Source organism: Triticum aestivum, chromosome 5D (genome assembly GCF_018294505.1).
Source record: "Triticum aestivum cultivar Chinese Spring chromosome 5D, IWGSC CS RefSeq v2.1, whole genome shotgun sequence".
NCBI lineage: Eukaryota > Viridiplantae > Streptophyta > Magnoliopsida > Poales > Poaceae > Triticum > Triticum aestivum.
In genome coordinates, this window is record NC_057808.1 from 58,764,570 (window position 1) to 58,776,069 (window position 11,500).

Genomic DNA, 11,500 nt, shown 5'->3' on the forward strand with positions numbered 1-11,500 from the left:
AAAGCGACACGGCTACGACGATTACTATCTCATCGCGGTGTTCGACATAAGGATTGCCATCAATGCAAGAGGCAGTAACGGCAGAGGCTGGCGCATGTTGGCGGCGGCAGATTTGTACCCCTACACGTTGGAAGACGCCGTGCGCCATCTAGGCCGCATCTTCGCGGTGACAAGCCAGGGGACTTGTTTCATCTGGTTGCCATCCTACGGTACGGGAGATTACAAACGGAATGCACAAACCATCATTTGCATCCCTAACGGTACTCCATTATTTTGCAGGGACCAGTCATCCCCCGATCAAAATAAGACCGCCGATCCTGGATGTGCATTTGCATCCACGATTCGGTCTAACCTGGAACCTTGTAGCTGACTTTGGCATATTGGGATCAACTATCTTAGCAGTCGTTACCCATGGTACCACTGATGTGCAACATGGTCACACAATCTACCACGATCGGACCGTCACCATCTACCCAGGTATTCCATTTTTTAACCCTCTCGCCTTCTCTTTCATTGTTGTACTAGTAATATACTTTGTAGTACTAGTAGGAGTACTTTTTACCTCGGAGGACGCGTATAGCTAGCTAGGCCCTTGAAGACTTGAACCCACTAGCTGCCACCATTTTTGTTTTTCCATGTCTTACTATCTCATCCATGTAGCCAAGAGTGGCTATATGTAATAAGCCGGTTATTTTACTTCCTCTATACCGGAGTAGTACTATTTGCTGCACAGTATTACTGACCGCCATATTTGAGCACAACATTATTATGCCTGGACCTTGACTATGTACGTCACCATGTGTCCAGATCTGGGATGCCACGTGTACCAGATGAACGGCGCCGAGTTCGACCCCCGTGATGCTACGTGGGTGCCGAGGAACACTCTTGGAGAGTACTCGCTTTTCATCGGGGTCAACTACCCCATTGTGTAGCGGATGCCACCTTCCGTGCACGACACGGAAGGCCTGCCGTTCATGAAGCATGGTTGTGTCTTCAGTGCGCACCGCCGGATGAACGTCATGCTGGGACACGCTATCCCTGATTTATGCCGCTTCAGCTTGGATGAGTCTCCATCGTGTGGAACCGGACTAGGAAGCTGCGACAATGATTCCCGTTGCCCACCGCTATGGATCGTGCCATCCATGAAGAACACCTGGGACTGGAACCTGGAGGAGGACATGTAGCCCATCTATAACGTGTAAGTGGAGTACGGTAATTGTGAACGGTAGCGCTGTGAATATATGTAGACTAGTCGTACACAAATTTATCACATGAATTGGAGATGAACTTGTGTGGCATACTGGCATTTGTCCTTTAGAATTTATTACTAGTAAATGTGTTATGTGTACGTGCAACTTGTGTGGTTGTTGCACGGGCTCCAACACGCTCTTTGAGAAAAAAAAGGTGGCACAACTTTGGATATACGTGACGTGGAGGCATCATACAGTAGCATCGTTCGCTATAGTTGTAGTACACTCCTACTAGGATGACAACTCCTATAAAACCTTGCGCTTGGCTCTTTGCCTCTTCGGGAGGTTCAACAGTTCGTACTCGTGTGAACCTTGCACTTGGCTCTTCGTCTGTTCGAAAGGTCCAACAATGATGATACTATAATACAATATGCTTTTGGCAATCTGACACCGATTGAACTGCTGCACGTCCACCGCGAGGGCGAGGGCGAGGGCGAGGGAGAGGGAGAGGGCGCTGTAGTCAAAACCCTCTCCTCGTCCTGCGAACCACCGCGCGCGTGGGCGAGGGAGAGGCGTAGTAAGCAAGCTTCTCCTCGTTCGGCGAGTTGACGGGACACATCAAAGCAGTACTAGTACTAGTAGTAGTAGTCCATACTGCGTCCTTTCCGATTAATATGGCTTAATTTGAAATGAGAAAAATACACTGGCGGTCAACGTATGTAACAATACGCTCTTTACAGTCACTTCATATAGTTTTGCGGCGATTATACGATAACTAGCTCATCGTAGAGCACCGTATTGCACCCTACTGACCGGCCACATAGTCGACGTGGCACTTTGTTGACTGGTTAAATTGTCACCTGGTTTCTGGGTCCCACCTGTCAGTTGGCAGAGCAAAGAAATCAGTTAAACAAAACTTTACGCAGGTGCGACACGAGTCCAACCCTTGCGCGCGAACCGCCCTGGCTGTGTATGTGAGTGCATGCACGTGTCCTCCCTTGGTCTTCCAACAAAGAGTGTACATCGGCTATAAAACAAAGAGTGTAGTACATGATGTACATCTACACTTCCAATGCATTTAGCCTTTAATCTAAATCGATATTGATTGACTAATGCACCAACTTGTGCTGTAGGTATAGGCTACATGTCTATCCTTAATTACAGCATGCAACGGCCTTCATTTAATCTTCTTATCTCAATGGTCGCATGCACACATAAGTCTGCTACTTTTGGGTGTTAATTATGCCCTGGTCAATGTGTAAATCTCTAAATGTACAGTCTTTCACGGACGTAGGGAGTAGGTTGAGCACTTGAGCGTGAGCGTGTGTGTTGCGTCGTGTGCTGTGTGGCGCATGGGTGCGTGAGTGTTGCGTGCGTCCATGTGTACGTGTGAGTGTTGCATGTTGCATCCATGCATGCATGCATGGGGCGTACTCCCTCCCATTGACATGTTCATATTTCAAGCTTCCTCTGTTCCCTCCATATGGTGATACTCCCTCTATTCCCAAATAGTACGGAGTAAAAGCCTCCCTCTGTTCCCAAATACGGAGTATTTGTCTTTCTACAGATTTCAACAAGTGACTAGGTACGGAGCAAAATGAGTGAAGTGAGCGTAGAGGCATAGGGATACTGTAGAAAGGAAGTCCTCGCGATCCATTATTCCCCATCTCGATCAGAGAACTATTCAACTAGTCTTCACAGTGAAGTGACAATACACGCTGCAGCAGATGGGACACGTAATTAATAAGCTGAACCAGCATGTTGGTGTTACTAAATCAGCCTTACCCAGTACTGCCATCATGTTTGCCAGTAGAGCACGCTTCCGCAAATACGCCTACGCACCTCTGTCCTCCATGAACTGACATATGGGCCCTGTTGTGGTAGACCCACATGTCATCGGTGTAACTATTTACACTCCGAAGGACGGTATATCCTGGTAGTAGTACTAGTAGAATTGAGATTGAATGCACTTTCTTCCCCGTCTTCCACTCTTCTTCCTCCTCTCTTCTTCTTCCTCCTCTCTTCCCCATCGTCGGCCGCACACCATTTACCCCCGCTCACTACTCGCCCGCCCGCGCCATCTTCCTTGGTAGCTCGCACGTACCATATCCCTCCGCTCACTACTCGGCCACACGAGGAGAAGCTTCTTCGCTCGCCCGCCCGAATCCACTTCCCCGCTGGCTCGCAGGCACCGAAAACCCCAATGACAGAACTGACTAACACGCAGAGCCGCGGTTGGAATTCCCTCCCTGATGTTCTCTTGGAGCAGATCTGTAGTCGTATGGACCTACTCAGCACCGTCCGTCTGGCCGCATGTTGGGTATCTTTGTACCGTCTACTCCTCTGCAACCGGCCGGCTCTTTTCAAGACACCCTGCTTGCTAATGCCCGATCCTCGCAGGTGGCCCAGACACCGACTTGACGATCCTACGGAGGTTGCCGTGGTTCCCCTCGACATGCTACCACTACCCATCCACCTGTCCTTCATGCGCGGCCACTACTGGGCGGGCATGAAGGCCAACTGGATCGTCCTCATCCACCACACCGGTAGTCCGTGGCGTCTCGTGGATATCTACACCCAGCGAGAGATCACCCTTCCATCATTGGATACCGCCACCATCGAGCCTCGCGGCCCGCCGGACACTCCTGCCTACTACGCATGAGACGCGTCAAGCTTTTGGCTCGACCTCTGTTTGCAGAAAGTTCTAATCTACGAAGTGCCCACACCATCAGAAGACTACATGGATTACAAGCTCATTGCCTTGTTCAACATGGGATTAGTCTATCTGGAATCCGGTCGCCATACATGGTTATGGCTCATCATCAATCCTGTTGAGGCAACATTTCTGTCTGATGCTATAGTGCACGATGGCATCGTTTACGCGGTCGACGCACAGATTGGCTGCCTATACTGGTGGAATCTATCGTCGTGTAATTGTTCTATCTCATCTCATCTTTACCTTATGAATACGACTGCTTGTTCATTTGTTACAAATTTAGAATGCATAGCATGTGTATAACCACATCATTGCTATATGTTCCTCTTATTTCCTAGATTTTTATGACCACACATGTTATTGTTAGAGTTGATATGAGAACAATTGGCATCTAATGATTGTTAGAATACATATTATGAGCATAACATCATGATTGCTATATGTTACTCTCGTTTACAAGATTTTTATAACAACACATGTTATTGCTTAGAGTTGATATGAGAACAGTAGTAGTAAGTGCTATGGTAGAATATGAGTAGGCGCTGTCATAGCTGTTTTCCTCTCATTGTTACATGATGTTTGAACCATGACATATTGCTAGAATATGAAAGCCATTGGCTTATTTTTTTTAACTTGGGGTATGATTATGACCACGGCATTGCAATTCTCTGTCTATGATATGTGTCACTGTTATAATAATCTTAATTCCACACATACTCTGAACATGATTGTTTATTTTTGTCCTTTTGGTCTCCAATTTGAATTGTTGCAGCAGACGCAAATGCGTTGGCCTTCATGATTCCAGGACCTGGAATCATACCAGCCGATGGGTGGTGTTTTATCGCTCATTCAGCTAATGGCGGTCATTTGGTGCTCATTCGCACATACCAAATAGACCAAACCATTACATCAAACCACATGCAGTACAATGCGTGGGGCGTTCGTGACATTGATGGCTATGGCTACTTCGTGTTCGAGAAAGATCCCAGCTCCGTTGGGCCAGGCGTATTCAACTGGAGGCGGGTTTACAGCCTCGGCAACCACTCCTTGTTCCTCGGGCTCAATTATCCGATCATCCAACTAATCATCGATCATATCACCGGCGATGATTACTGTGCTATGCAACTTCCATTCGCGAGGGGAGGCTGTGTTTACACATCATACCATGGGTTTCATGAATCACCATATCCAGAGATTCGTCGACACAGCTTGTTGCCAGATAATCTTCAGTGTGTGAAAGGCATCAAGCTTCCATGCGATGGATGGCTTTTGCAAACCCGACATGCGGCGATGTGGTTCATGCCAACAGCAAATATGCACAACTTGATTCGTGCTGATATCTAGACTGAGCCATGTATTCTGCTGTTGTAGCACGACCCTCTTTTGTTGGATATTATGTACTGTTGTTAGTTTGAAGCACTCCTTTGGTTTGAAGGATAGATACCTTCCCGGGATCAAGTGCATCCTAACTCACCTGCGTAGGATGTACTGATAATGATGATGGAGATGTTGTGCAGAAGCCATATATGTGTATATATATATATATATATCAGTTAGGCTTCAAGTGCGTACTTGTTAGTTAAACCTATGTATAAATTGTGACCACTAAATACGACTAGTAAGTAGTACAGTAGCAGTACTAGTATACGTCGGTCAAATTATTCATCATGTCCACACATTGAATTGACATGACAACATGCTGCGCGTGAGGTGACACAAGAATCCCGGCGGCGTGTTCGGGTATTCTGGACTTCAGATTTGGAGTACCACTTATCTGTCGAAATCTTTCATCATTCACTTAAAACAGTCGATTGATCATACATTGAGTACCATATAACTGGAATTACCGATGCAAGTCGAAGAAGGATTGGCCGGTGCTGCCGGCTGGCGTCAAGTTCGATCCCACGGATCAGGAGCTGATCGAGCACCTTGAGGCCAAAGTGAGTGCTGACAGCGCGAGATTTCAGTCTCTCATCGATTTGTTCATACCAACCATCGACAGCGAGCACGGCATATGCTACACCCAACCGGAGAAACTTCCAGGTAAGACACCGATCGGCCGTCTACTTGCACAAACATATTCCTTTGTTTATAGCTCTATTTTTCTTTTTAGACGCAGACCTGGTGAAGCAATTACAATTTGACAGTTAATAAAAAGTGAAACAAGTGACTGCAACATGCCAAAGATGTTATGAAAATGCCAACTAGGTACACTAAAACCTGTATTCCACAATACTGCAGGTATCACACTGAGTGGCCTAAGGAAGCATTTCTGCCAGCGCAATTCCAGGGCATTCAAAAGGGGCACGTGGACGCGTCGCAAGATACAGTCTGAGTGCGGCATGCATGCGATGTGGCACAAGACCGGCAATACCTTGCCGGTGATGGTCAACGGCCGGCAAGACGGGCAACAAAAAAGGTTCTAGTGCTGCACACCAACAAGAACTTCGACCAGCAGAGGACCAACTGGGTGATGCACCAGTACCACCTCGGGGACCTGGAGCAAGAGAAGGAGCGGGAGCTGGTCCTCTGCAAGATTTTCTACCAGACGAACACTAGGGCCAGGAGTAAAAAGATTATAAGTTAGTTTGGTATTGGTAGTTGTACTACCTTGTCGTCCGCAAGTTGGTATTGTTGTTAACGATCTTTTGGTATGAACTTGCATTTGCTTCCAACCATCATGCCGAGGGTCGACGTGGATATAAAGCTGAATCAAACGAATTTTCAGGCACCTGATTTTTATTTGATGGGTAGCATAAGCACCCGCCGTTCGAATTCCCAGTTCTCCATTTTTTTCGAAACAAGTGCATGCACTTATTATCATGATAAAAAACAATATCCGTGCTGCATCCCAGTTATCAGTCTGTACTTGCAGAATTCTCTCGTTTATTGAGCACGTATATTGTTTTTTCAGGTCGAGCAAGTTTCAACTGGGCTGTAGACTGCCCAGGGTTGGTTTTGTTTTTAACAGGCCCAGCCCATGACGACAACGGGGCACAAAGATCCAGCAGGTATCTACTGGCCTCTGGCCCGCCAGTGTTAGTTATATTTTGTCTTACAACATCCGCAGGCAGTTTTTTTTACTGAATCAAACACACAGCCTAGTTCTATTTTCCTCTTGAAACGCATGTCCTACATCCGTTTTCTAATCTCTACATATAGTTTTACTAGTTCATATACACGTATCATTATATTGAAAACACATAAAATTCCCTTTTCATATTTACATCCTTATTTTTGTTGTTTTTTCCCACCCAGCGCTGATTTTTTTACCACTGGTTTTCCCTTAAACCAACTCAATTGTCCCACGTCTTATTTGCTTACAAAAACAAAACGATTTTTTTGGCAAATCAATAAGTTCTTAAAAAAATGTTTATCATTTTGGGATTACAACAGTTCGGACTCCACCGAAATATGCAAAATAAGGTTGAACTTTTTTATCGTGGTCCTGGGCAGAAAATGGGCTGTAATAAATTACTTAAGAATTAGCAAATGGGCTGCAAATTATAAAAAATAGCAAATTGGCTTTATGTTGTCTGCCAAAGATTTGGAGGCTGACTTGTGGGCCTACTAAGTGCATGCGTACACAAGGTTTCTCAAAAAAGAAACTTAGTCAACAATCGACTCTACCAGTGTCAGACCGTTAGATGTCAATGTAACGGCAATCGTGCTTCTTCAGTCTCTGATCTTCCTGCCCCAGCCGCCCAAACCAGCGCCGTCGGAACCGCCTGCTCCCGCCTCCCGTGGCCGGCAGTGCTGCCGGGCAGGCCTCACGGCCCCATCATACTCGCATCCCTGGCCTGTCTATCCCTCTACTCACCCACACCTCCTGTTATTTTCTGGCGACGGCAGCCGAACCAGTCAACCCTCGTACTCTCCACCGCGTGGGCAGCCACTGCCATGTCTATCCCGGCTCCATGTCGTTCCCTTCGTAGGCCTCGCCATCGTCTACCGCCCTGGTGCTCTCGGCACGGCGTGGTCAACGATGTCCATCCAACGGCCGTAGTGCTTCTTCAACCTCTGGTCTTCTTGCCCCAGCCGCCCAAAGCAGCGCCGGTCGTGCCGCATGCTCTTGCCTCCCGTGGCCGGCTGTGCTGCCGCGGAGGCCTCACTGTCCCCATACTACTCCCACCGCTGGCCAGGCAATCCCTCCACTCACCCACTCCCCCTGTTATTCTGCGGCGACGACAGCCTCACACCGCAGCCGAACCAGTGAACCCTCGTACTCCTCTCCGCGTGGGCATCCACTGCCGCGTCTTCCCCGGCTCCGCGTCATCCCGTTCCTAGGCCTCGCCGTCGTCCACCGCTGTGGTGCTGTCGGCGCGGCGTGGTCAATGTGGTCAACGACCGACTTCCATCGGAAGAGTACTGTACGTGGAGAGGCTGACAGCTGGGTCCACGGCAGCCGCAAGGAAGTGCCTCCTTATTACGCGCAAAATAATTATTCCTCCACCTGACAGCAGGGACCCACCGAACGGGCCACCAGTATTTCGCGGAAAAAACGTTTCCCCCCTGACTGCTGGGACTCACCGGACGGGCCACCGTATTTCATGAAAAAAAATGTTTGCCCCTAACTGCTGGGACCCACCGGACGGACCACCGTATTTCGTGAAAAAAATGTTCCCCCCGCTGTCAGCTCGGACCCACCAGAAGTGCCTCCTTATTACGCACAGAAAAATGAATACTCCCCCTGCTAGCTGGGACCCACCATGGTGGGAGGCTGACTTGTGGGCCTACTAAGTTGACGGGGACGGAGGGCTTTGTCAACTTAGTCAATATGAACGATTCTAGCTCCAGTGACCGTACGATGTCCATCCAACGGCCGTAGTGCTTCTTCAACCTCTGGTCTTCTTGCTCCAGCCGCCCAAAGCAGCGCCGGTCGTGCCGCATGCTCCTGCCTCCCGTGGCCGGCTGTGCTGCCGTGGAGGCCTCGCCGCCCCCTACTATTCCCACCGCTGGCCAGGCCCTGCGGCGACGGCAGCCTCACACCGCAGCCGAACCAGTGAACCCTTGTACTCCTCTCCGCACGGGCTTCCACTGTCGCGTCTTCCCCGGCTCCACGTTGTCCCCTTCCTAGGCCTCGCCGTCATCCACCGCCGTGGTGCTCTCCGCACGGTGTGGTTAACGTGGTCAAGGAACGACTTCCATCGGAAGAGTACTGTACGTGGAGAGGCTGACAGCTGGGTCCACGGCAACAACCCAGTTTTTTTGTGATTTGCCAAGTAAGTCGCTTTGTCAGGCCTGTTGGGCTGCAAATCTTTCAAGACGAGGAGAGCTTTCATTCGGCTGGCCGAGAAAATGGCCCATCAGTAATGAGAAATGGGTTGTACATTTTTAAAACACATCAAACCGCCAATTAGTTTCAAATATCTTTTTTTCATTTCGAGATTTTAAATTACATTAATTTTTATGCGTGGAGAATTTGTTGGATTTTATATTGATATACATTTATTTTTAAAATCAGTTTGAATGTGAGTCAAAATTTCGGGATTAAAAACAGTTCGGACCGCACCGAAATATGCAAAATTTCATATAATTTTTTAACCATGGCCACAATATGGGCTGTAATGCTAAGAAAAAGAATATGGGCTCCAAAAAAACCTTAATAATTAGCAAATGGGCTGTAAATTATTAGAAATAATGGCAGATGGGTTGTATGCTGTTTTCCACAGATTTGAGGCTTTCCTAAAAAAAAGGTTGACGCACAAGCAGTGACTGTTGGATGGCCATCCAACGGCCGTCGTGCTTCTTCAATCTCTGCTCTTCCTGCTCCAGCCGCTCAAACAAGCGCTGGCGGGACTGCCTGCTCCCTCCTCCCCGCGGCCGGCTCTGCTGCCGCGCAGGCCTCACCGCCCCACCGTACTCCCATCGCTGGCTTAGCCATCCCTCTACTCACCCACACCTGCTGTTATTCTCCGGCGACAGCAGACGAACCAGTAAACCCTCGTACAGTCGTACTCCCCTCCGCGTGGGAAACAACTGCCCAGTCTTCCCTGCCTCCGTGTCGTTCCCTTCCTAGGCCTCGCCGTCGTCCACCGCCCTGGTGCTCTCGGCGCGGCTTGGTCAACGTGGTCAACGACCAACATGCATCTGAAGTGGACTGTACGTGGAGAGGCCGACAGCTAGGTCCACGGCCGCACGCAAGGAAATGCCTCCTTATTACGCGCAAAATAATGATTCCTCCACCTGACATTAGGGACCCACCGAAAGGGCCTCTGTATTTCGTGAAAAAAACGTTACCGCCGCTGACAGCTCAGACCCACCAGCTATATCTTCGCACGCAAGGAAGTGCCTCCTTATTACGCACAAAAAAAATGAATACCCCCCTGTTAGCTAGGACCCAGTATAGTGGCAGGCTGACTTGTGGGCCTACTAAGTTGACGGGGATGGAGGGCTTTGTCAACTTAGTCAATATGCACGATTCTAGATCTAGTGACCGTACGAATGTCCATCCAACGGCTGTAGTGCTTCTTCAACCTCTGGTCTTCTTGCTCCAGCCGCCCAAACCAGCGCCGGTCGTGCCTCGTGCTCCTGCCTCCCGTGGCCGGCTGTGATGCGGTGGAGGCCTCACCGCCCCCTACTACTCCCACCGCTGGCCAGGCCATCCCTCTACTCACCCACACCCCCTGTTATTCTGCGGCGACAGCAGCCTCAAACCGCAGCGAACCAGTGAACCCTCGTACTCATCTACGCATGGGCATCCACTGCCGCGTCTTCCCCGGCTCCGCGTCGTCCCCTTCCTAGGCCTCGCTGTCGTGCACCGCCCTGGTGCTCTCGGCGCGGCATGGTCAATGTGGTCAAGGAACGGCTTCCATCGGACATGGACTGTACGTGGAGAGGCTGACAGCTCGGTCCACGGCCGCAGCAAGGAAGTGCCTCCTTATTACGTGCAAAATAATTATTCCTCCACCTGACAGCGGGGACACACCAGACGGGCCACCGTATTTCGTGAAAAAAATGTTTCCCCCCTGACTGCTGGAACCCACCAGCTACACCTTCGCACGCAAGGAAGTGCGTCCGGGCAAAAAAACAAAACGATTCGCCCCCGTGACTACTGGGACCCACCAGCAACATCTTCGCACGCAAGGAAGTCCCTGACAGTCGGGACCCACCTGGTCGAAGCGTACGTAGCGTTGTCATTCTGGTCGCGAACGTGTATGTACATATATACTGGTGGATGTAGAGGCGCGCACGTGTCGTAGTAGAGGCGTGTACGTGTCGTAGTAGAGGCGCGCACGTAGCATGTACATGTACGTACAGCGGCCAGGGTGCAAGAAAGAAAATACGGCCACGTATGTGTACACACGGACGGGGTCTCGAACGCCTACTCGCGCATACGTACGGCCAGGGCTTGTGTACATGGCTGGGTCGGAACGGAGAAACAACGTCGTCGTCGTGTTCATGGGGAGGCAACAGAATGCGTCGTGTTCATGGGGAGGCAACGGAATGCGTCGTGTGCATGGGGAGGCAACGGAATGCGTCGTGTTCATCGGGAGGCAACGGAACGCGTGGGAGCCAACCGGCTGGGTCGGAACGGAATGTGTGGTCATGTTCATCGGGAGGGCTTGGACGGAACAGGCGATGGAAACGAGGC